The following is a 24899-nucleotide window of genomic DNA, read 5'->3' on the forward strand; positions in this document are numbered from 1 at the left end:
AAAGGGACATTTTCTTTGTTTACACATGTGGTTACATTTCCAGGGAGGTAAGCAGGTGTGGTGAGTAAAGATTGTTCTCTAATAGCCTGGTGACAGCCTGTAGTTGCTATTTCTTGTGGACGCAGTTGGGCACCAGTTGCAGTTTTAATCATTAAGTAGTTAGCTCTCATTGTGTTTTGTGCCTTATACTGGTTTTAATATTAACTTGCTTATATCTCTTGTTTTTCTTCGTATATGGCTTCTTAAGCTATAGATTTCTACTATAATCTTCTTTCTAGAAATTCTCAAAAATAACCCTAAATAGATTCACTAAAACTAACAACTTAATAGTTCTTATCTCAGATGCTTGCTATTCTTATCCAATCTCCTGTCAGAAGCCTTCATAGATTTAGAAAGGAACATGGAGCCTTTGTCGCACATAAATAGTATTATTCCAGTCATAAAGATAAGAGCAAAGAGAGTACAGCTAGGACCGCCAAGACCACTAGAGATGCAGCCGATTCCGGGAGGCATCCTTCCTTGAAGCATAGGCTTTGGCCCGGCGATTTCACAAGCCGGGTTCTACCGGAGGTGGTGTGACAGGAGGGCAGGGGCGGCAGCAGGCTGAAGAGCGGCTGTGAGGCAATGTATGTCGTATACACCCATATCACCATGAACACGCCTGATATCGGAAGCTAAGCAGGGTGGGACCTGGTTAGTACTTGGATGGGAGACCGCCTGGGAATACCGGGTGCTGTAGGCTTTTGCCCCCAGCCCGTGCCCGCTCCCTCCTTTTCCTGCCTGCCTGCCCGCCCCGCTCGCCCACCCAGCCCCAGCCCACACACCCGACCACCTCGGAACCCCGGCACACAACCAGCGCCCGGCCTGCTTGCCCTGCCACCTGCTGCCCTGCCTACCTGCTCTGGTCTGCCCAGCTTCCCTTCCCACACGCCTCCCACGCCCCATGCAACCCAGGGGCCCGCCGCCACCGCCGCGTGCAGTGCTGCCCACCCCGAGGCCCCCCACACACTAGCCAGCGCCCCAGCCCGCCCTAGCCTGCACAGCAACCTGCCACACACACACACACACACACAGCCGCCCAGCCAACCTCTTCTGCCAAGCACGCACACACTCACGCACGCCACGCCACCATCTGCCCTCGGCCCGCAGCTCCCTGGGCACCTGCCCCCACCCACACCCACACCCACACCCACACCCGGAATCGGGCCCCTCCAGGGCACACAGCGCCCGCAGCCAGCCCCCAACAGCACCAACAGCAGCACCACCTCGCCAGCCCAGGCTCGCCACTGCGCAGGGCCCGGCTGCACGCACACTCAGTGTTCCTGTGCCAGGCCTGGGGAGAAACTTGCCTGCACGCCACCTGCCAGAGCCCACCCGAGGGACCCCCTCACCCACCCACCCGGCCGGCAGGCAACCCTCCGGTGGGCACCCTCCCCTGGCCCCCGCAGACACACCCCCACCTCAGACACCCGCAGCAGTCCCGCCCGTGGGTGTAGGGGATGCCCAGGCGCCGCACTGTGGCCTGGGCAAACCTGCCCTGTGGACCGAAATCCCTCTTGTGCCTCGAAGCCTGTGGGTGGTGTAGGACTGAGTGCGTGCCTGCTGCCTGCGTGCTGGCCTGTGCGTGCGTGTGTGCATCAGTCGGTGGGTGAGGGTGACCCCGTGCGCTGGAGTGTGCCGTGCGGCGCGGCCCGGCCACCCCGGCTCCCTCGCGACCCTCGGCTCCCGGTGCCCGGTCCCAGGTCCCGACCCGTGGTGGTGCCCAGCGTGGCTGATTGCTTGCTGCCTGGCTTGCTTGCTCGGCGGGAGCGAGGGTGGCTGTGGGGGAAGGGGTGGGGATGGGAGAGGGGGAGGGATCGGGAGCGTCCCCGGGGCCCCAGGTCTCCAAGGGGCCCGCCCGCTCGCCCACCCGCCCTCCGGCCAGGGCTGGGTGTGTGGGACCCCGTGGGTGCGTGCGTGCGTGCGTGCGTGTGCCAGCTGCCGGGGCTCCCAGCGTCGTGCCCAGCCGTAGGAGGGCAGGGCGCAGCAGTGTGAGGCGGCCCCTCGAAGCCTGGCGGCGAAGTCCACCCCTCCAGCGCTCTCCAGTGGAGGAGGAGGCAGCAGCACCTCCCCAGCTGCGGGAGGCGGGCAGGAGGAGGAGAATGCGGGGGTGCAGGGTGAGGCGCCCTGGCTGCGGGCAGGGGGAGGCGGCCTGGGAAGAGAGCTGGAGTGTCCTGGGGGTCGCTGAAGCAGGAGGTGGGCCGGTGTTGGCCTGGCGGTGCGGTGCGGGCAGGGGCGGCAGCAGGCTGAAGAGCGGCTGTGAGGCGGTGTACCACCCTGAACGCGCCCGATCTCGTCTGATCTGGGAAGCTAAGCAGGGTCGGGCCTGGTTAGTACTTGGATGGGAGACCGCCTGGGAATACTGGGTGCTGTAGGCTTTTGCCCCCAGCCCGTGCCCGCTCCCTCCTTTTCCTGCCTGCCTGCCCGCCCCGCTCGCCCACCCAGCCCCAGCCCACACACCCGACCACCTCGGAACCCCGGCACACAACCAGCGCCCGGCCACCTGCTCCCCTGCCTACCTGCTTTGGCCTGCCCAGCTTCCCTTCCCACACGCCTCCCACGCCCCATGCAACCCAGGGGCCCGCCGCCACCGCCGCGTGCAGTGCTGCCCACCCCGAGGCCCCCCACACACTAGCCAGCGCCCCAGCCCGCCCTACCCTGCACAGCCACCTGCCACACACACACACACAGCCGCCCAGCCAACCTCTTCTGCCAAGCACGCACACACTCACGCACGCCACGCCACCATCTGCCCTCGGCCCGCAGCTCCCTGGGCACCTGCCCCCACCCACACCCACACCCACACCCGGAATCGGGCCCCTCCAGGGCACACAGCGCCCGCAGCCAGCCCCCAACAGCACCAACAGCAGCACCACCTCGCCAGCCCAGGCTCGCCACTGCGCAGGGCCCGGCTGCACGCACACTCAGTGTTCCTGTGCCAGGCCTGGGGAGAAACTTGCCTGCACGCCACCTGCCAGAGCCCACCCGAGGGACCCCCTCACCCCCCCCCCCCCCCCCGCAGGCAACCCTCCGGTGGGCACCCTCCCCTGGCCCCCGCAGACACACCCCCACCTCAGACACCCGCAGCAGTCCCGCCCGTGGGTGTAGGGGATGCCCAGGCGCCGCACTGTGGCCTGGGCAAACCTGCCCTGTGGACCGAAATCCCTCTTGTGCCTCGAAGCCTGTGGGTGGTGTAGGACTGAGTGCGTGCCTGCTGCCTGCGTGCTGGCCTGTGCGTGCGTGTGTGCATCAGTCGGTGGGTGAGGGTGACCCCGTGCGCTGGAGTGTGCCGTGCGGCGCGGCCCGGCCACCCCGGCTCCCTCGCGACCCTCGGCTCCCGGTGCCCGGTCCCAGGTCCCGACCCGTGGTGGTGCCCAGCGTGGCTGATTGCTTGCTGCCTGGCTTGCTTGCTCGGCGGGAGTGAGGGTGGCTGTGGGGGAAGGGGTGGGGGTGGGAGAGGGGGTGGGATGGGGAGCGTCCCCGGGGCCCCAGGTCTCCAAGGGGCTCGCCCACCCGCCCTCCGGCCAGGGCTGGGTGTCTGGGACCCCGTGGGTGCGTGCGTGCGTGCGTGTGCCAGCTGCCGGGGCTCCCAGCGTCGTGCCCAGCCGTAGGAGGGCAGGGCGCAGCAGTGTGAGGCGCCCCCTCGAAGCCTGGCGGCGAAGGCCACCCCTCCAGCGCTCTCCAGTGGAGGAGGAGGCAGCAGCACCTCCCCAGCTGCGGAGGGCTGGAAGGACCAGGAGAATGCGTGGGTGCGGGGTGAGGCGCCCTGGCTGGGGCAGGGGAGGCGGCCTGGGAAGAGAGCTGGAGTGTCCTGGGGGTCGCTGAAGCAGGAGGTGGGCCGGTGTTGGCCTGGCGGCGGGCAGGGCGGCAGCGGCAGCAGGGCTGGAGGGTGCTGGGCGGGCGGTGCAGCTGGTGTGCGGCTGGGTGGGCTTGGAGGCGGGCGGTCGGGCAGGTGGTCGAGCAGCAGGGCGGGCTGGGCAGGGGCGGGCAGGGGCGGCAGCAGGCTGAAGAGCGGCTGTGAGGTGGTGTGTGTCGTCTACGGCCATACCACCCTGAACGTGCCCGATCTGGGAAGCTAAGCAGGGTCGGGCCTGGTTAGTACTTGGATGGGAGACCGCCTGGGAATACCGGGTGCTGTAGGCTTTTGCCCCCAGCCCATGCCCGCTCCCTCCTTTTCCTGCCTGCCTGCCCGCCCCGCTCGCCCACCCAGCCCCAGCCCACACCCCCGACCAGCTCGGAACCCCGGCACACCACCAGCGCCCGGCCACCTGCTCCCCTGCCTACCTGCTCTGGTCTGCCCAGCTTCCCTTCCCACACGCCTCCCACGCCCCATGCAACCCAGGGCCCCCCCGCCACCGCCGGTGCAGTGCTGCCCACCCCGAGGCCCCACACACACTAGCCAGCGCCCCAGCCCGCCCTACCCTGCACAGCCACACACACACACACACACACACACACACACACACACAGCCAACCTCTTCTGCCAAGCACGCACACACTCACGCACGCCACGCCACCATCTGCCCTCGGCCCGCAGCCTCCCTGGCCACCTGCACACACTCACGCACGCCACGCCACCATCTGCCCTCGGCCCGCAGCCTCCCTGGCCACCTGCCCACACCCACACCCACACCCGGAATCGGGCCCCTCCAGGGCACACAGCGCCCGCAGCCAGCCCCCAACAGCACCAACAGCAGCACCACCTCGCCAGCCCAGGCTCGCCACTGCGCAGGGCCCGCCTGCACGCACACTCAGTGGTCCTGTGCCAGGCCTGGGGAGAACCTTGCCTGCACGCCACCTGCCAGAGCCCACCCGAGGGACCCCCTCCCCCACCCACCCACCCACCCACCCGGCCGGCAACCCTCCGCTGGGCACCCTCCCCCGGCCCCCGCAGACACACCCCCACCTCAGACACCAGCAGCAGTCCCGCCCGTGGGTGTAGGGGATGCCCAGGCGCCGCACTGTGGCCTGGGCAAACCTGCCCTGTGGACCGAAGCCTGTGGGTGGTGTAGGACTGAGTGCGTGCCTGCTGCCTGCGTGCTGGCCTGTGCGTGCGTGTGTGCATCAGTCGGTGGGTGAGGGTGACCCCGTGCGCTGGAGTGTGCCGTGCGGCGCGGCCCGGCCACCCCGGCTCCCTCGCGACCCTCGGCTCCCGGTGCCCGGTCCCAGGTCCCGACCCGTGGTGGTGCCCAGCGTGGCTGATTGCTTGCTGCCTGGCTTGCTTGCTCGGCGGGAGTGAGGGTGGCTGTGGGGGAAGGGGTGGGGTGGGAGAGGGGGTGGGATGGGGAGCGGGAGCGTCCCCGGGGCCCAGGTCTCCAAGGGGCCGCCCGCCTGCCTGCCCGCCCGCCGGGGCTGGGTGTGTGGGACCCCGTGGGTGCGTGTGTGCGTGCGTGCGTGTGCCAGCGGCCGGGGCTCCCAGCGTCGTGCCCAGCCGTAGGAGGGCAGGGCGCAGCAGTGTGAGGCGCCCCCTGGAAGCCTGGCGCGAAGGCCACCCCTCCAGCCTCTCCGGCGGAGAGGAGGCAGCAGCGCCTCCCCAGCTGCGGGAGGGGGGAAGGACTAGGAGAATGCGGGGGTGCGCGGTGAGGCGCCCTGGCTGCGGGCAGGGGGAGGCGGCCTGGGAAGAGAGCTGGAGTGTCCTGGGGGCCGCTGAAGCAGGAGGTGGGCCGGTGTTGGCCTGGCGCTGCGGGCAGGGGCGGCAGCAGGTGCAGCAGGGCTGGAGGGTGGGCTTGGGCGGGCGGGTGCAGCAGTGTGCGGGCTTGGGTGGGCTTGGGCGGGCGGTCGGGCAGGGCAGGGTGGTCGAGCAAAGCAGGGCAGGGCTGGGCAGGGGCGGGCAGGGGCGGTAGCAGGCTGAAGAGCGGCTGTGATGTGGTGTGTGTCGTCTACGGCCATACCACTCTGAACGTGCCCGATCTCGCAAGCTAAGCAGGGTCGGGCCTGGTTAGTACTTGGGTGGGAGAGCGCCTGGGAATACCGGGTGCTGTACGCTTTTGCCCGTGCCCGCTCCCTCCTTTTCCTGCCTGCCTGCCCGCCCCGCTCGCCCACCAAGCCCCAGCCCACACCCCCGACCAGCTCAGAACCCCGGCACACAACCAGCACCCTGCCACCTGCTCCCCTGCCTACCTGCTCTGGACTGCCCAGCTTCCCTTCCCACACGCCTCCCACGCCCCATGCAACCCAGGGCCCCCCCACCGCCGCGTGCAGTGCTGCCCACCCCGAGGCCCCCCACACACTAGCCAGCGCCCCAGCCCGCCCTACCCTGCACAGCCAAATGCCACAAACACACACACACACACACACACACACACACACACACAGACACAGCCAACCTCTTCTGCCAAGCACGCACACACTCACGCACGCCACGCCACCATCTGCCCTCGGCCCGCAGCTCCCTGGCCACCTGCCCACACCCACACCCACACCCGGAATCGGGCCCCTCCAGTGCACACAGCGCCCGCAGCCAGCCCCCAACAGCACCAACAGCAGCACCACCTCGCCAGCCCAGGCTCGCCACTGCGCAGGGCCCGCCTGCACGCACACTCAGTGTTCCTGTGCCAGGCCTGGGGAGAAACTTGCCTGCACGCCACCTGCCAGAGCCCACCCGAGGGACACCCTCACCACCCACCCCCACCCACCCACCCGGCCAACCCTCCGGTGGGCACCCTCCCCTGGCCCCCGCAGACACACCCCCACCTCAGACACCAGCAGCAGTCCCGCCCGTGGGTGTAGGGGATTCCCAGGCGCCGCACTGTGGCCTGGGCAAACCTGCCCTGTGGACCGAAATCCCTCTTGTGCCTCGAAGCCTGTGGGTGGTGTAGGACTGAGTGCGTGCCTGCTGCCTGCGTGCTGGCCTGTGCGTGCGTGTGTGCATCAGTCGGTGGGTGAGGGTGACCCCGTGCGCTGGAGTGTGCCGTGCGGCGCGGCCCGGCCACCCCGGCTCCCTCGCGACCCTCGGCTCCCGGTGCCCGGTCCCAGGTCCCGACCCGTGGTGGTGCCCAGCGTGGCTGATTGCTTGCTGCCTGGCTTGCTTGCTCGGCGGGAGTGAGGGTGGCTGTGGGGGAAGGGGTGGGGGTGGGAGAGGGGGTGGGATGGGGAGCAGGGAGCGTTCCCAGGGCCCCAGGTCTCCATTGGGCCTGCCTGCCTGCTCGCCCGCCGGGGCTGGGTGTCTGGGACCCCGTGGGTGCGGGCGGGCGGGCGGGCGGGCATGCGGGCGTGTGCCAGCTGCCGGGGCTCCCAGCGTCGTGCCCAGCCGTAGGAGGGCAGGGCGCAGCAGTGTGAGGCGCCCCCTGGAAGCCTGGCGGCGAAGGCCACCCCTCCAACCCTCTGGCGGTGGCAGAGGAGGCAGCAGCACCTCCCGAGCTGCAGGAGGCCGAGGGACCAGGAGAATGCGGGGGTGCGCGGTGAGGCGCCCTGGCTGCGGGCAGGGGGAGGCGGCCTGGGAAGAGAGCTGGAGTGTCCTGGGGGCCGCTGAAGCAGGAGGTGGGCCGGTGTTGGCCTGGCGCTGCGGGCAGGGGCGGCAGCAGGTGCAGCAGGGCTGGAGGGTGGGCTTGGCGGGCGGTGCAGCTGGTGTGCGGACTGGGTGGGCTTGGGCGGGCGGTCAGGCAGGGAGGGTGGTCGAGCAAAGCAGGCAGGGCTGGGCAGGGGCGGGCAGGGGCGGCAGCAGGCTGAAGAGCGGCTGAGGTGGTGTGTGTCGTCTACGGCCATACCACCCTGAACGTGCCCGATCTGGGAAGCTAAGCAGGGTCGGGCCTGGTTAGTACTTGGATGGGAGACCGCCTGGGAATACCGGGTGCTGTAGGCTTTTGCCCCCAGCCCGTGCCCGCTCCCTCCTTTTCCTGCCTGCCTGCCCGCCCCGCTCGCCCACCCAGCCCCAGCCCACACCCCCGACCAGCTCAGAACCCCGGCACACCACCAGCACCCTGCCACCTGCTCCCCTGCCTACCTGCTCTGGCCTGCCCAGCTTCCCTTCCCACACGCCTCCCACGCCCCATGCAACCCAGGGCCCCCCCACCACCGCCGCGTGCAACGGTGCCCACCCCAGGCCTCACACACACTAGCCAGCGCCCCAGCCCGCCCTACCCTGCACAGCCAAATGCCACAAACACACACACACACACACACACACACACACACACACACACAGCCAACCTCTTCTGCCAAGCACGCACACACTCACGCACGCCACGCCACCATCTGCCCTCGGCCCGCAGCCTCCCTGGCCACCTGCCCACACCCACACCCACACCCGGAATCGGGCCCCTCCAGGGCACACAGCGCCCGCAGCCAGCCCCCAACAGCACCAACAGCAGCACCACCTCGCCAGCCCAGGCTCGCCACTGCGCAGGGCCCGGCTGCACGCACACTCAGTGTTCCTGTGCCAGGCCTGGGGAGAAACTTGCCTGCACGCCACCTGCCAGAGCCCACCCGAGGGACCCCCTCACCCACCCACCCCCCCCCCGGCCGGCAGGCAACCCTCCGGTGGGCACCCTCCCCCGGGCCCCGCAGACACACCCCCACCTCAGACACCCCGCAGTCCCGCCCGTGGGTGTAGGGGATGCCCAGGCGCCGCACTGTGGCCTGGGCAAACCTGCCCTGTGGACCGAAATCCCTCTTGTGCCTCGAAGCCTGTGGGTGGTGTAGGACTGAGTGCGTGCCTGCTGCCTGCGTGCTGGCCTGTGCGTGCGTGTGTGCATCAGTCGGTGGGTGAGGGTGACCCCGTGCGCTGGAGTGTGCCGTGCGGCGCGGCCCGGCCACCCCGGCTCCCTCGCGACCCTCGGCTCCCGGTGCCCGGTCCCAGGTCCCGACCCGTGGTGGTGCCCAGCGTGGCTGATTGCTTGCTGCCTGGCTTGCTTGCTCGGCGGGAGTGAGGGTGGCTGTGGGGGAAGGGGTGGGGGTGGGAGAGGGGGTGGGATGGGGAGCGGGGAGCGTCCCCGGGGCCCCAGGTCTCCAAGGGGCCCGCCCGCTGCCCACCCGCCCGCCGGGCTGGGTGTCTGGGACCCCGTGGGTGCGTGCGTGCGTGCGTGCGTGTGCCAGCTGCCGGGGCTCCCAGCGTCGTGCCCAGCCGTAGGAGGGCAGGGCGCAGCAGTGTGAGGCGCCCCCTGGAAGCCCTGCCGCGAAGGCCACCCCTCCAGCCCTCTGGCGGCGGAGGAGGCAGCAGCACCTCCCCAGCTGCGGGAGGCCTAGGACCAGGAGAATGCGGGGGTGCGGGCGTGGGGAGGCGCCCTGGCTGCGGGCAGGGGGAGGCGGCCTGGGAAGAGAGCTGGAGTGTCCTGGGGTTCGCTGAAGCAGGAGGTAGGCCGGTGTTGGCCTGGCGGTGCGGGCAGGGGCGGCAGCGGGCGCAAGAGGGGCGGAGGGTGGGAATGGCGGGGCGGTGCAGCAGGGGGGCGGACTCGGGGGGGCCCGGGCGGGCAATAAGGCAGTGCAGGGTGGTCAAGCAAAGCAGGGCAGGGCAGGGCAGCGCGGAGGGCGGGCAGGGGCGGCAGCAGGCTGAAGAGCGGCTGTGAGGCGGCGTGTGTCGTCTACGGCCATACCACCCTGAACGCGCCCGATCTGGGAAGCTAAGCAGGGTCGGGCCTGGTTAGTACTTGGATGGGAGACCGCCTGGGAATACCGGGTGCTGTAGGCTTTTGCCCCCAGCCCGTGCCCGCTCCCTCCTTTTCCTGCCTGCCTGCCCGCCCCGCTCGCCCACCCAGCCCCAGCCCACACCCCCGACCAGCTCGGAACCCCGGCACACCACCAGCGCCCCTGCCACCTGCTGCCCTGCCTACCTGCTCTGGTCTGCCCAGCTTCCCTTCCCACACGCCTCCCACGCCCCATGCAACCCAGGGGCCCGCCGCCACCGCCGCGTGCAGCGCTGCCCACCCCGAGGCCCCACACACACTAGCCAGCGCCCCAGCCCGCCCTACCCTGCACAGCCACCTGCCACACACACACACACACACAGCCGCCCAGCCAACCTCTTCTGCCAAGCACGCACACACTCACGCACGCCACGCCACCATCTGCCCTCGGCCCGCAGCTCCCTGGGCACCTGCCCACACCCACACCCACACCCGGAATCGGGCCCCTCCAGGGCACACAGCGCCCGCAGCCAGCCCCCAACAGCACCAACAGCAGCACCACCTCGCCAGCCCAGGCTCGCCACTGCGCAGGGCCCGCCTGCACGCACACTCAGTGTTCCTGTGCCAGGCCTGGGGAGAAACTTGCCTGCACGCCACCTGCCAGAGCCCACCCGAGGGACCCCCTCACCCACCACCCACCCACCACCCGGCAGGCAACCCTCCGGTGGGCACCCTCCCCCGGCCCCCGCAGACACACCCCCACCGCAGACACCCGCAGCAGTCCCGCCCGTGGGTGTAGGGGATGCCCAGGCGCCCCACTGTGGCCTGGGCAAACCTGCCCTGTGGACCGAAATCCCTCTTGTGCCTCGAAGCCTGTGGGTGGTGTAGGACTGAGTGCGTGCCTGCTGCCTGCGTGCTGGCCTGTGCGTGCGTGTGTGCATCAGTCGGTGGGTGAGGGTGACCCCGTGCGCTGGAGTGTGCCGTGCGGCGCGGCCCGGCCACCCCGGCTCCCTCGCGACCCTCGGCTCCCGGTGCCCGGTCCCAGGTCCCGACCCGTGGTGGTGCCCAGCGTGGCTGATTGCTTGCTGCCTGGCTTGCTTGCTCGGCGGGAGTGAGGGTGGCTGTGGGGGAAGGGGTGGGGGTGGGAGAGGGGGTGGGATGGGGAGCGGGGAGCGTCCCCGGGGCCCCAGGTCTCCAAGGGGCCCGCCCGCCCGCCCGCCCGCCGGCCGGGGCTGGGTGTCTGGGACCCCGTGGGTGCGTGCGTGCGTGCGTGCGTGCGTGTGCCAGCTGCTGGGGCTCCCAGCGTCGTGCCGAGTCGTAGGAGGGCAGGGCGCAGCAGTGTGAGGCGCCCCCTCGAAGCCTGGCGGCGAAGGCCACCCCTCCAACCCTCTGGCGGTGGCAGAGGAGGCAGCAGCACCTCCCGAGCTGCAGGAGGCCGAGGGACCAGGAGAATGCGGGGGTGCGGGGTGAGGCGCCCTGGCTGCGGGCAGGGGGAGGCGGCCTGGGAAGAAAGCTGGAGTGTCCTGGGGTCGCTGAAGCAGGAGGTGGGCCGGTGTTGGCCTGGCGGTGCGGGCAGGGGCGGCAGCGGGTGCAGCAGGGTGGAGGTGGCTTGGCGGGCGGTGCAGCTGGTGTGCGGACTGGGTGGCTGGGCGGGCGGTCAGGCAGTTCAGGGTGGTCGAGCGCAGGGCAGGGCTGGGCAGGGCGGGCAGGGGCGGCAGCAGGCTGAAGAGCGGCTGTGAGGCGGCGTGTGTCGTCACGGCCATACCACCCTGAACGTGCCTGATCTGGGAAGCTAAGCAGGGTCGGGCCTGGTTAGTACTTGGATGGGAGACCGCCTGGGAATACTGGGTGCTGTAGGCTTTTGCCCCCAGCCCGTGCCCGCTCCCTCCTTTTCCTGCCTGCCTGCCCGCCCCGCTCGCCCACCCAGCCCCAGCCCACACCCCCGACCAGCTCGGAACCCCGGCACACCACCAGCGCCCTGCCACCTGCTGCCCTGCCTACCTGCTCTGGTCTGCCCAGCTTCCCTTCCCACACGCCTCCCACGCCCCATGCAACCCAGGGGCCCGCCGCCACCGCCGCGTGCAGTGCTGCCCACCCCGAGGCCCCCCACACACTAGCCAGCGCCCCAGCCCGCCCTACCCTGCACAGCCAAATGCCACAAACACACACACACACACACAGACACAGCCAACCTCTTCTGCCAAGCACGCACACACTCACGCACGCCACGCCACCATCTGCCCTCGGCCCGCAGCTCCCTGGGCACCTGCCCACACCCACACCCACACCCGGAATCGGGCCCCTCCAGGGCACACAGCGCCCGCAGCCAGCCCCCAACAGCACCAACAGCAGCACCACCTCGCCAGCCCAGGCTCGCCACTGCGCAGGGCCCGGCTGCACGCACACTCAGTGTTCCTGTGCCAGGCCTGGGGAGAAACTTGCCTGCACGCCACCTGCCAGAGCCCACACGAGGGACCCCCTCACCAACCAACCCACCCACCCACCCGGCAGGCAACCCTCCGGTGGGCACCCTCCCCTGACACACCCCCACCTCAGACACCCGCAGCAGTCCCGCCCGTGGGTGTAGGGGATGCCCAGGCGCCGCACTGTGGCCTGGGCAAACCTGCCCTGTGGACCGAAATCCCTCTTGTGCCTCGAAGCCTGTGGGTGGTGTAGGACTGAGTGCGTGCCTGCTGCCTGCGTGCTGGCCTGTGCGTGCGTGTGTGCATCAGTCGGTGGGTGAGGGTGACCCCGTGCGCTGGAGTGTGCCGTGCGGCGCGGCCCGGCCACCCCGGCTCCCTCGCGACCCTCGGCTCCCGGTGCCCGGTCCCAGGTCCCGACCCGTGGTGGTGCCCAGCGTGGCTGATTGCTTGCTGCTTGCTTGCTTGCTTGCTTGGTGGGAGTGAGGGTGGCTGTGGGGGAAGGGGTGGGGGTGGGAGAGGGGTGGGATGGGGAGCGGGGAGCGTCCCCGGGGCCCCCAGGTCTCCACGGGCGGGGCCCGCCGGGGCTGGGTGTCTGGGACCCCGTGGGTGCGGGCGGGCGTGCGGGCGTGTGCCAGCTGCCGGGGCTCCCAGCGTCGTGCCCAGCCGTAGGAGGGCAGGGCACAGCAGTGTGAGGCGCCCCCTCGAAGCCCGGCCGCGAAGGCCACCCCTCCAGCCCTCTGCGCGGAGAGGAGGCAGCAGCGCCTCCCCAGCTGCGGGAGGCCTAGGGACTAGGAGAATGCGGGGGTGCGGGGTGAGGCGCCCTGGCTGGGGGCAGGGAGGCGGCCTGGATGAGAGCTGGAGTGTCCTGGGGGTCGCTGAAGCAGGAGGTGGCCGGTGTTGGCCTGGCGGTGCGGGCAGGGGCGGCAGCGGCAGCAGGGCTGGAGGGTGGGCTGGGCGGCGGTGCAGCTGGTGTGCGGGGGTGGCTTGGGCGGGCGGTGGGCAGTGCAGGGTGGCAGCAAAGCAGGGCAGGGCAGGGCAGGGGCGGGCAGGGGCGGCAGCAGGCTGAAGAGCGGCTGTGAGGCGGCGTGTGTCCTACGGGCATCCCATCCTGAACGCGCCCGATCTTGGAAGCTAAGCAGGGTCGGGCCTGGTTAGTACTTGGATGGGAGACCGCCTGGGAATACTGGGTGCTGTAGGCTTTTGCCCCCAGCCCGTGCCGCTCCCTCCTTTTCCTGCCTGCCTGCCCGCCCCGCTCGCCCACCCAGCCCCAGCCCACACCCCCGACCAGCTCGGAACCCCGGCACACCACCAGCACCCTGCCACCTGCTTGCCCTGCCTACCTGCTCTGGTCTGCCCAGCTTCCCTTGCCACACGCCTCCCACGCCCCATGCAACCCAGGGCCCCCGCCACCGCCGCCTGCAACGGTGTCCACCCCGAGGCCCCACACACACTAGCCAGCGCCCCAGCCCGCCCTACCCTGCACAGCCACCTGCCACACACACACACACAGCCGCCCAGCCAACCTCTTCTGCCAAGCACGCACACACTCACGCACGCCACGCCACCATCTGCCCTCGGCCCGCAGCTCCCTGGGCACCTGCCCACACCCACACCCACACCCGGAATCGGGCCCCTCCAGGGCACACAGCGCCCGCAGCCAGCCCCCAACAGCACCAACAGCAGCACCACCTCGCCAGCCCAGGCTCGCCACTGCGCAGGGCCCGCCTGCACGCACACTCAGTGTTCCTGTGCCAGGCCTGGGGAGAAACTTGCCTGCACGCCACCTGCCAGAGCCCACCCGAGGGACCCCCTCACCCACCCGGCCGGCAACCCTCCGGTGGGCACCCTCCCCTGGCCCCCGCAGACACACCCCCACCTCAGACACCCGCAGCAGTCCCGCCCGTGGGTGTAGGGGATGCCCAGGCGCCGCACTGTGGCCTGGGCAAACCTGCCCTGTGGACCGAAATCCCTCTTGTGCCTCGAAGCCTGTGGGTGGTGTAGGACTGAGTGCGTGCCTGCTGCCTGCGTGCTGGCCTGTGCGTGCGTGTGTGCATCAGTCGGTGGGTGAGGGTGACCCCGTGCGCTGGAGTGTGCCGTGCGGCGGCGCGCCCGGCCACCCCGGCTCCCTCGCGACCCTCGGCTCCCGGTGCCCGGTCCCAGGTCCCGACCCGTGGTGGTGCCCAGCGTGGCTGATTGCTTGCTGCCTTGCTTGCTTGCTTGGTGGGAGTGAGGGTGGCTGTGGGGGGTGGGAGAGGGGGTGGGATGGGGAGCGGGGAGCGTCCCCGGGGCCCCAGGTCTCCAAGGGGCCCGCCTGCCTGCCCGCCCGCCGGCCGGGGCTGGGTGTGTGGGACCCCGTGGGTGCGTGCGTGCGTGCGTGCGTGTGCCAGCTGCCGGGGCTCCCAGCGTCGTGCCCAGCCGTAGGAGGGCAGGGCGCAGCAGTGTGAGGCGCCCCCTGGAAGCCCGGCCGCGAAGGCCACCCCTCCAGCCCTCTCCAGAGGAGGAGGAGGCAGCAGCGCCTCCCCAGCTGCGGGAGGCCTAGGGACCTGGAGAATGCGGGGATGCGGGGTGAGGCGCCCTGGCTGGGGGCAGGGGGAGGCGGCCTGCGATGAGAGCTGGAGTGTCCTGGGGTTCGCTGAAGCAGGAGGTAGGCCGGTGTTGGCCTGGCGATGCGGGCAGGGGCAGCAGCGGGTGCAGCAGGGGTGGAGGGTGGGCTTGGGCGGGCGGTGCAGCTGGTGTGCGGACTTGGGTGGGCTTGGGCGGGCGGTCAGGCAGTGCAGGGTGGTCGAGCAAAGCAGGGCAGGCTGGGCAGGGGCGGGCAGGGGGGCAGCAGGCTGAAGAGCGGCTGTGAGGTGGTGTGTCGTCTACGGCCGTAGCCACCCTGAACGGGCCCGATCTGGGAAGCTAAGCAGGGTCGGGCCTGGTTAGTACTTGGATGGGAGACCGCCTGGGAATACTGGGTGCTGTAGGCTTTTGCCCCCAGCCCGTGCCCGCTCCCTCCTTTTCCTGCCTGCCTGCCCGCCCCGCTCGCCCACCCAGCCCCAGCCCACCCCCCCGACCACCTCGGAACCCCGGCACACCACCAGCACCCTGCCACCTGCTCCCCTGCCTACCTGCTCTGGCCTGCCCAGCTTCCCTTCCCACACGCCTCCCACGCCCCATGCAACCCAGGGCCCCCCGCCACCGCCGCGTGCAGTGCTGCCCACCCCGAGGCCCCCACACACTAGCCAGCGCCCCAGCCCGCCCTACCCTGCACAGCCACCTGCCACACACACACACACACACACGCCCAGCCAACCTCTTCTGCCAAGCACGCACACACTCACGCCACGCCACGCCACCATCTGCCCTCGGCCCGCAGCCTCCCTGGCCACCTGCCCACACCCACACCCGGAATCGGGCCCCTCCAGGGCACACAGCGCCCGCAGCCAGCCCCCAACAGCACCAACAGCAGCACCACCTCGCCAGCCCAGGCTCGCCACTGCGCAGGGCCCGCTGCACGCACACTCAGTGGTCCTGTGCCAGGCCTGGGGAGAACCTTGCCTGCACGCCACCTGCCAGAGCCCACCCGAGGGACCCCCTCCCCCCCCCCCCCCACCCGGGCGGCCGGCAACCCTCCCCCGGCCCCCGCAGACACACCCCCACCGCAGACACCCGCCGCAGCAGTCCCGCCCGTGGGTGTAGGGGATGCCCAGGCGCCCCACTGTGGCGTGGGCAAACCTGCCCTGTGGACCGAAATCCCTCTTGTGCCTCGAAGCCTGTGGGTGGTGTAGGACTGAGTGCGTGCCTGCTGCCTGCGTGCTGGCCTGTGCGTGCGTGTGTGCATCAGTCGGTGGGTGAGGGTGACCCCGTGCGCTGGAGTGTGCCGTGCGGCGCGGCCCGGCCACCCCGGCTCCCTCGCGACCCTCGGCTCCCGGTGCCCGGTCCCAGGTCCCGACCCGTGGTGGTGCCCAGCGTGGCTGATTGCTTGCTGCCTGGCTTGCTTGCTCGGCGGGAGTGAGGGTGGCTGTGGGGGAAGGGATGAAGGTGGGAGAGGGGGTGGGATGGGGAGCGGGAGCGTCCCCGGGCGCCCGGTCTCCAAGGGGCCGGCCTGCCTGCCTGCTCGCCCGCCGGGCTGGGTGTCCGGGACCCCGTGGGTGCGTGCGTGCGTGCGTGCGTGTGCCAGCTGCTGGGGCTCCCAGCGTCGTGCCCAGTCGTAGGAGGGCAGGGCGCAGCAGTGTGAGGCGCCCCTTCGAAGCCCAGCCGCGAAGGCCACCCCTCCAACCCTCTGGCGGTGGCAGAGGAGGCAGCAGCACCTCCGGAGCTGCAGGAGGCCGAGGGACCAGGAGAATGCGGAGGTGCGCGGTGAGGCGCCCTGGCTGCGGGCAGGGGGAGGCGGCCTGGGAAGAGAGCTGGAGTGTCCTGGGGGCCGCTGAAGCAGGAGGTGGGCCGGTGTTGGCCTGGCGCTGCGGGCAGGGGCGGCAGCAGGTGCAGCAGGGCTGGAGGGTGGGCTTGGGCGGGCGGTGCAGCTGGTGTGCGGGCTTGGGTGGGCTTGGGCAGGCGGTCAGGCAGGGAAGGGTGGTCGAGCAAAGCAGGGCAGGGCTGGGCAGGGGCGGTCAGGGGCGGCAGCAGGCTGAAGAGCGGCTGTGATGTGGTGTGTGTCGTCTACGGCCATACCACCCCGAACGTGCCCGATCTCGGAAGCTAAGCAGGGTCGGGCCTGGTTAGTACTTGGATGGGAGACCGCCTGGGAATACCGGGTGCTGTAGGCTTTTGCCCCCAGCCCATGCCCGCTCCCTCCTTTTCCTGCCTGCCTGCCCGCCCCGCTCGCCCACCCAGCCCCAGCCCACACCCCCGACCAGCTCAGAACCCCGGCACACCACCAGCACCCTGCCACCTGCTACCCTGCCTGCCTACCTGCTCTGGCCTGCCCAGCTTCCCTTCCCACACGCCTCCCACGCCCCATGCAACCCAGGGGTCCCCCGCCACCGCCGCGTGCAATGGTGCCCACCCCGAGGCCCCACACACACTAGCCAGCGCCCCACCCCGCCCTACCCTGCACAGCCACCTGCCACACACACACACACACACACACACACCACCAACCTCTTCTGCCAAGCACGCACACACTCACGCACGCCACGCCACCATCTGCCCTCGGCCCGCAGCTCCCTGGGCACCTGCCCACACCCACACCCACACCCGGAATCGGGCCCCTCCAGGGCACACAGCGCCCGCAGCCAGCCCCCAACAGCACCAACAGCAGCACCACCTCGCCAGCCCAGGCTCGCCACTGCGCAGGGCCCGCCTGCACGCACACTCAGTGGTCCTGTGCCAGGCCTGGGGAGAACCTTGCCTGCACGCCACCTGCCAGAGCCCACCCGAGGGACCCCCTCACCCACCACCCACCCACCCACCCGGCCGGCAACCCTCCGCTGGGCACCCTCCCCGGCCCCCGCAGACACACCCCCACCTCAGACACCAGCCGCAGTCCCGCCCTGGGTGTAGGGGATGCCCAGGCGCCGCACTGTGGCCTGGGCAAACCTGCCCTGTGGACCGAAGCCTGTGGGTGGTGTAGGACTGAGTGCGTGCCTGCTGCCTGCGTGCTGGCCTGTGCGTGCGTGTGTGCATCAGTCGGTGGGTGAGGGTGACCCCGTGCGCTGGAGTGTGCCGTGCGGCGCGGCCCGGCCACCCCGGCTCCCTCGCGACCCTCGGCTCCCGGTGCCCGGTCCCAGGTCCCGACCCGTGGTGGTGCCCAGCGTGGCTGATTGCTTGCTGCCTGGCTTGCTTGCTCGGCGGGAGTGAGGGTGGCTGTGGGGGAAGGGATGGGGATGGGAGAGGGGGTGGGATGGGGAGCGGGAGCGTCCCCGGGGCCCCAGGTCTCCAAGGGGCCGCCCGCCTGCCTGCTCGCCCTCCGCCAGGGCTGGGTGTCTGGGACCCCGTGGGTGCGTGCGTGCGTGTGCCAGCTGCCGGGGCTCCCAGCGTCGTGCCCAGCCGTAGGAGGGCAGGGCGCAGCAGTGTGAGGCGCCCCCTGGAAGCCCGGCCGCGAAGGCCACCCCTCCAGCCCTCTGGCGGCAGAGGAGGCAGCAGCGCCTCCCCAGCTGCGGGAGGTGGAGGGACCAGGAGAATGCGGGGGTGCGGGGTGAGGCGCCCTGGCTGTGGGCAGGGGAGGCGGCCTGCGATGAGAGCTGGAGTGTCCTGGGGGTCGCTGAAGCAGGAGGTGGGCCGGTGTTGGCCTGGCGGTGCGGGCAGGGCTGCAGCGGGTGCAGCAGGGTGGAGGGTGGGCTGGGCGGGCGGTGCAGCTGGTGTGCGGGATTGGGTGGGCTTGGGCAGGCGGTCGGCAGGGCAGGGTGGTCGAGCAAAGCAGGGCAGGGCTGGGCAGGGGCGGCAGCAGGCTGAAGAGCGGCTGTGAGGCGGCGTGTGTCGTCTACGGCCATACCACCCTGAACGTGCCCGATCTCGGAAGCTAAGCAGGGTCGGGCCTGGTTAGTACTTGGATGGGAGACCGCCTGGGAATACCGGGTGCTGTAGGCTTTTGCCCGTGCCCGCTCCCTCCTTTTCCTGCCTGCCTGCCCGCCCCGCTCGCCCACCCAGCCCCAGCCCACACCCCCGACCACCTCGGAACCCCGGCACACCACCAGCGCCCTGCCACCTGCTGCCCTGCCTACCTGCTCTGGTCTGCCCAGCTTCCCTTCCCACACGCCTCCCACGCCCCATGCAACCCAGGGCCCCCCCGCCACCGCCGCGTGCAGCGCTGCCCACCCCGAGCCCCCACACACTAGCCAGCGCCCCAGCCCGCCCTACCCTGCACAGCCACCTGCCACACACACACACACAGCCGCCCAGCCAACCTCTTCTGCCAAGCACGCACACACTCACGCACGCCACGCCACCATCTGCCCTCGGCCCGCAGCTCCCTGGGCACCTGCCCACACCCACACCCACACCCACACCCGGAATCGGGCCCCTCCAGGGCACACAGCGCCCGCAGCCAGCCCCCAACAGCACCAACAGCAGCACCACCTCGCCAGCCCAGGCTCGCCACTGCGCAGGGCCCGCCTGCACGCACACTCAGTGTTCCTGTGCCAGGCCTGGGGAGAAACTTGCCTGCACGCCACCTGCCAGAGCCCACCCGAGGGACCCCTCACCCACCACCCACCCACCCACCCGGCAGGCAACCCTCCGCTGGGCACCCTCCCCTGGCCCCCGCAGACACACCCCCACCGCAGACACACGCAGCAGTCCCGCCCTGGGTGTAGGGGATGCCCAGGCGCCGCACTGTGGCCTGGGCAAACCTGCCCTGTGGACCGAAATCCCTCTTGTGCCTCGAAGCCTGTGGGTGGTGTAGGACTGAGTGCGTGCCTGCTGCCTGCGTGCTGGCCTGTGCGTGCGTGTGTGCATCAGTCGGTGGGTGAGGGTGACCCCGTGCGCTGGAGTGTGCCGTGCGGCGCGGCCCGGCCACCCCGGCTCCCTCGCGACCCTCGGCTCCCGGTGCCCGGTCCCAGGTCCCGACCCGTGGTGGTGCCCAGCGTGGCTGATTGCTTGCTGCCTGGCTTGCTTGCTCGGCGGGAGTGAGGGTGGCTGTGGGGGAAGGGGTGGGGTGGGAGAGGGGGTGATGGGGAGCGGGAGCGTCCCCGGGGCCCGGTCTCCAGGGGCCGGCCTGCCTGCCTGCTCGCCCGCCGGGGCTGGGTGTGGGGACCCCGTGGGTGCGCGCGTGCGTGCGTGCGTGTGCCAGCTGCCGGGGCTCCCAGCGTCGTGCCCAGCCGTAGGAGGGCAGGGCGCAGCAGTGTGAGGCGCCCCCTCGAAGCCCAGCCGCGAAGGCCAGCCCTCCAGCCCTCTGGCGGCGGAGAGGAGGCAGCAGCGCCTCCCGAGCTGCAGGAGGCCTAGGGACCAGGAGAATGCGGGGGTGCGGGGTGAGGCGCCCTGGCTGCGGGCAGGGGAGGCGGCCTGCGATGAGAGCTGGAGTGTCCTGGGGGTCGCTGAAGCAGGAAGTGGGCCGGTGTTGGCCTGGCGGTGCGGGCAGGGGCTGCAGCGGGTGCAGCAGGGGTGGAGGGTGGGCTTGGGCGGGCGGTGCAGCTGGTGTGCGGGATTGGGTGGGCTTGGGCAGGCGGTCGGGCAGGGCAGGGTGGTCGAGCAAAGCAGGGCAGGGCTGGGCAGGGGCGGGCAGGGGCGGCAGCAGGCTGAAGAGCGGCTGTGATGTGGTGTGTGCCGTCTACGGCCATACCACCCTGAACGTGCCCGATCTCGGAAGCTAAGCAGGGTCGGGCCTGGTTAGTACTTGGATGGGAGAGCGCCTGGGAATACCGGGTGCTGTAGGCTTTTGCCCGTGCCCGCTCCCTCCTTTTCCTGCCTGCCTGCCCGCCCCGCTCGCCCACCAAGCCCCAGCCCACACCCCGACCAGCTCAGAACCCCGGCACACCACCAGCACCCTGCCACCTGCTCCCCTGCCTACCTGCTCTGGCCTGCCCAGCTTCCCTTCCCACACGCCTCCCACGCCCCATGCAACCCAGGGCCCCCCCGCCACCGCCGCGTGCAACGCTGCCCACCCCGAGGCCCCACACACACTAGCCAGCGCCCCAGCCCGCCCTACCCTGCACAGCCAAATGCCACAAATACACACACACACACACAGAGCCAACCTCTTCTGCCAAGCACGCACACACTCACGCACGCCACGCCACCATCTGCCCTCGGCCCGCAGCCTCCCTGGCCACCTGCCCACACCCACACCCACACCCACACCCGGAATCGGGCCCCTCCAGGGCACACAGCGCCCGCAGCCAGCCCCCAACAGCACCAACAGCAGCACCACCTCGCCAGCCCAGGCTCGCCACTGCGCAGGGCCCGCCTGCACGCACACTCAGTGGTCCTGTGCCAGGCCTGGGGAGAAACTTGCCTGCACGCCACCTGCCAGAGCCCACCCGAGGGACCCCCTCACCCACCAACCCACCCACCCACCCGGCCGGCAACCCTCCGGTGGGCACCCTCCCCCGGCCCCCGAAGACACACCCCCACCGCAGACACACGCAGCAGTCCCGCCCTGGGTGTAGGGGATGCCCAGGCGCCCACTGTGGCGTGGGCAAACCTGCCCTGTGGACCGAAATCCCTCTTGTGCCTCGAAGCCTGTGGGTGGTGTAGGACTGAGTGCGTGCCTGCTGCCTGCGTGCTGGCCTGTGCGTGCGTGTGTGCATCAGTCGGTGGGTGAGGGTGACCCCGTGCGCTGGAGTGTGCCGTGCGGCGCGGCCCGGCCACCCCGGCTCCCTCGCGACCCTCGGCTCCCGGTGCCCGGTCCCAGGTCCCGACCCGTGGTGGTGCCCAGCATGGCTGATTGCTTGCTGCCTGGCTTGCTTGCTCGGCGGGAGTGAGGGTGGCTGTGGGGGAAGGGATGGGGGTGGGAGAGGGGGTGGGATGGGGAGCGGGGAGCGTCCCCGGGGCGCCCGTTCTCCATGGGGCCGGCCTGCCTGCCTGCTCGCCCGCCGGGGCTGGGTGTCCGGGACCCCGTGGGTGCGTGCGTGCGTGCGTGCGTGTGCCAGCTGCCGGGGCTCCCAGCGTCGTGCCCAGCCGTAGGAGGGCAGGGCGCAGCAGTGTGAGGCGCTCCCTCGAAGCCCAGCCGCGAAGGCCAGTCCTCCAGCCCTCTGGCGGCAGCAGAGGAGGCAGCAGCGCCTCCCGAGCTGCAGGAGGCCTAGGGACCAGGAGAATGCGGGGGTGCGGTGTGAGGCGCCCTGGCTGCGGGCAGGGGGAGGCGGCCTGCGATGAGAGCTGGAGTGTCCTGGGGTTCGCTGAAGCAGGAGGTGGGCCGGTGTTGGCCTGGCGGTGCGGGCAGGGGCGGCAGCGGGTGCAGCAGGGCTGGAGGGTGGGCTTGGGCGGGCGGTGCAGCTGGTGTGCGGGCTTGGGTGGGCTTGGGCAGGCGGTCGGGCAGGGCAGGGTGGTCGAGCAAAGCAGGGCAGGGCTGGGCAGGGGCGGGCAGGGGCGGCAGCAGGCTGAAGAGCGGCTGTGATGTGGTGTGTGTCGTCTACGGCCATACCACCCTGAACGTGCCCGATCTGGGAAGCTAAGCAGGGTCGGGCCTGGTTAGTACTTGGATGGGAGACCGCCTGGGAATACCGGGTGCTGTAGGCTTTTGCCCGTCCCGCTCCCTCCTTTTCCTGCCTGCCTGCCCGCCCCGCTCGCCCACCAAGCCCCAGCCCACACCCCCGACCAGCTCAGAACCCCGGCACACCACCAGCACCCTGCCACCTGCTCCCTGCCTACCTGCTTTGGCCTGCCCAGCTTCCCTTCCCACACGCCTCCCACGCCCCATGCAACCCAGGGGCCCGCCGCCACCGCCGCCTGCAACGGTGTCCACCCCGAGGCCCCACACACACTAGCCAGCGCCCCAGCCCGCCCTACCCTGCACAGCCACCTGCCACACACACACACACACACACACACAGCCAACCTCTTCTGCCAAGCACGCACACACTCACGCACGCCACGCCACCATCTGCCCTCGGCCCGCAGCCTCCAACAGCACCTGCCCACACCCACACCCACACCCACACCCGGAGTCGGGCCCCTCCAGGGCACACAGCGCCCGCAGCCAGCCTCCAACAGCACCAACAGCAGCACCACCTCGCCAGCCCAGGCTCGCCACTGCGCAGGGCCCGCCTGCACGCACACTCAGTGGTCCTGTGCCAGGCCTGGGGAGAAACTTGCCTGCACGCCACCTGCCAGAGCTCACCCGAGGGACCCCCTCACCCACCAACCCACCCACCCACCCGGCCGGCAACCCTCCGCTGGGCACCCTGCCCCGGCCCCCGCAGACACACCCCCACCTCAGACACCAGCCGCAGTCCCGCCCCTGGGTGTAGGGGATGCCCAGGCGCCCCACTGTGGCGTGGGCAAACCTGCCCTGTGGACCGAAGCCTGTGTGTGGTGTAGGACTGAGTGCGTGCCTGCTGCCTGCGTGCTGGCCTGTGCGTGCGTGTGTGCATCAGTCGGTGGGTGAGGGTGACCCCGTGCGCTGGAGTGTGCCGTGCGGCGCGGCCCGGCCACCCCGGCTCCCTCGCGACCCTCGGCTCCCGGTGCCCGGTCCCAGGTCCCGACCCGTGGTGGTGCCAAGCGTCGCTGATTGCTTGCTGCGTCACTTGCTTGCTCGGCGGGAGTGAGGGTGGCTGTGGGGGAAGGATGGGGGTGGGAGAGGGGGTGGGATGGGGAGCGGGAGCGTCCCCGGGGCGCCCGTTCTCCATGGGGCCGGCCTGCCTGCCTGCTCGCCCGCCGGGGCTGGGTGTCCGGGACCCCGTGGGTGCGTGCGTGCGTGTGCCAGCTGCCGGGGCTCCCAGCGTCGTGCCCAGCCGTAGGAGGGCAGGGCGCAGCAGTGTGAGGCGCCCCTCGAAGCCCAGCCGCGAAGGGCAGCCCTCCAGCCCTCTGGCGGCGGCAGGGGAGGCAGCAGCGCCTCCCGAGCTGCAGGAGGCCTAGGGACCAGGAGAATGCGGGGGTGGGGGGTGAGGCGCCCTGGCTGCGGGCAGGGGGAGGCGGCCTGCGATGAGAGCTGGAGTGTCCTGGGGGTCGCTGAAGCAGGAGGTGGGCCGGTGTTGGCCTGGCGGTGCGGGCAGGGGCGGCAGCGGGTGCAGCAGGGCTGGAGGGTGGGCTTGGGCGGGCGGTGCAGCTGGTGTGCGGGCTTGGGTGGGCTTGGGCGGGCGGTCGGGCAGGGCAGGGTGGTCGAGCAAAGCAGGGCAGGGCTGGGCAGGGGCGGGCAGGGGCGGCAGCAGGCTGAAGAGCGGCTGTGATGTGGTGTGTGTCGTCTACGGCCATACCACCCTGAACGTGCCCGATCTCGGAAGCTAAGCAGGGTCGGGCCTGGTTAGTACTTGGATGGGAGAGCGCCTGGGAATACCGGGTGCTGTAGGCTTTTGCCCGTGCCTGCTCCCCCCTTTTCCTGCCTGCCTGGCAGCCCCGCTCGCCCACCAAGCCCCAGCCCACACCCCCGACCAGCTCAGAACCCCGGCACACCACCAGCACCCTGCCACCTGCTCCCCTGCCTACCTGCTTTGGCCTGCCCAGCTTCCCTTCCCACACGCCTCCCACGCCCCATGCAACCCAGGGCCCCCCGCCACCGCCGCGTGCAACGGTGCCCACCCCGAGGCCCCACACACACTAGCCAGCGCCCCAGCCCGCCCTACCCTGCACAGCCAAATGCCACAAACACACACACACACACACACACACACACACACAGAGCCAACCTCTTCTGCCAAGCACGCACACACTCACGCACGCCACGCCACCATCTGCCCTCGGCCCGCAGCCTCCCTGGCCACCTGCCCACACCCACACCCACACCCACTCCGGAATCGGGCCCCTCCAGGGCACACAGCGCCCGCAGCCAGCCTCCAACAGCACCAACAGCAGCACCACCTCGCCAGCCCAGGCTCGCCACTGCGCAGGGCCCGCCTGCACGCACACTCAGTGGTCCTGTGCCAGGCCTGGGGAGAAACTTGCCTGCACGCCACCTGCCAGAGCCCACCCGAGGGACCCCCTCACCCACCAACCCACCCACCCACCCGGCCGGCAACCCTCCGCTGGGCACCCTCCCCCGGCCCCCGAAGACACACCCCCACCGCAGACACACGCAGCAGTCCCGCCCTGGGTGTAGGGGATGCCCAGGCGCCCCACTGTGGCGTGGGCAAACCTGCCCTGTGGTCCGAAGCCTGTGGGTGGTGTAGGACTGAGTGCGTGCCTGCTGCCTGCGTGCTGGCCTGTGCGTACGTGTGTGCATCAGTCGGTGGGTGAGGGTGACCCCGTGCGCTGGAGTGTGCCGTGCGGCGCGGCCCGGCCACCCCGGCTCCCTCGCGACCCTCGGCTCCCGGTGCCCGGTCCCAGGTCCCGACCCGTGGTGGTGCCCAGCATGGCTGATTGCTTG

At 70.9% G+C, this 24899-nt stretch overlaps 13 pseudogenes; all 13 read left to right on the plus strand.

Annotated features, from left to right (window-relative positions):
- Nucleotides 1-633: 633 nt before the first annotated feature.
- On the plus strand, nt 634-742 carry LOC121166418 (annotated as a pseudogene).
- A 1560-nt stretch (nt 743-2302) lies between these two features.
- On the plus strand, nt 2303-2417 carry LOC121166412 (annotated as a pseudogene).
- A 1656-nt stretch (nt 2418-4073) lies between these two features.
- Nucleotides 4074-4182, plus strand: LOC121166383 (annotated as a pseudogene).
- A 1734-nt stretch (nt 4183-5916) lies between these two features.
- Nucleotides 5917-6025, plus strand: LOC121166416 (annotated as a pseudogene).
- A 1706-nt stretch (nt 6026-7731) lies between these two features.
- LOC121166384 lies at nt 7732-7840 on the plus strand (annotated as a pseudogene).
- A 1715-nt stretch (nt 7841-9555) lies between these two features.
- LOC121166403 lies at nt 9556-9664 on the plus strand (annotated as a pseudogene).
- A 1687-nt stretch (nt 9665-11351) lies between these two features.
- On the plus strand, nt 11352-11459 carry LOC121166419 (annotated as a pseudogene).
- A 1653-nt stretch (nt 11460-13112) lies between these two features.
- LOC121166402 lies at nt 13113-13221 on the plus strand (annotated as a pseudogene).
- Nucleotides 13222-16661: 3440 nt separating this feature from the next.
- LOC121166379 lies at nt 16662-16770 on the plus strand (annotated as a pseudogene).
- A 1653-nt stretch (nt 16771-18423) lies between these two features.
- On the plus strand, nt 18424-18532 carry LOC121166366 (annotated as a pseudogene).
- A 1676-nt stretch (nt 18533-20208) lies between these two features.
- On the plus strand, nt 20209-20317 carry LOC121166415 (annotated as a pseudogene).
- Nucleotides 20318-22008: 1691 nt separating this feature from the next.
- LOC121166385 lies at nt 22009-22117 on the plus strand (annotated as a pseudogene).
- Nucleotides 22118-23779: 1662 nt separating this feature from the next.
- On the plus strand, nt 23780-23888 carry LOC121166368 (annotated as a pseudogene).
- The last annotated feature ends 1011 nt before the right edge of the window (nt 23889-24899 follow it).

The sequence above is a fragment of the Ochotona curzoniae genome, unplaced genomic scaffold (genome assembly GCF_017591425.1).
Source record: "Ochotona curzoniae isolate NIBS_2020 unplaced genomic scaffold, NIBS_Ocur_1.0 patch137, whole genome shotgun sequence".
NCBI classification, from domain to species: domain Eukaryota; kingdom Metazoa; phylum Chordata; class Mammalia; order Lagomorpha; family Ochotonidae; genus Ochotona; species Ochotona curzoniae.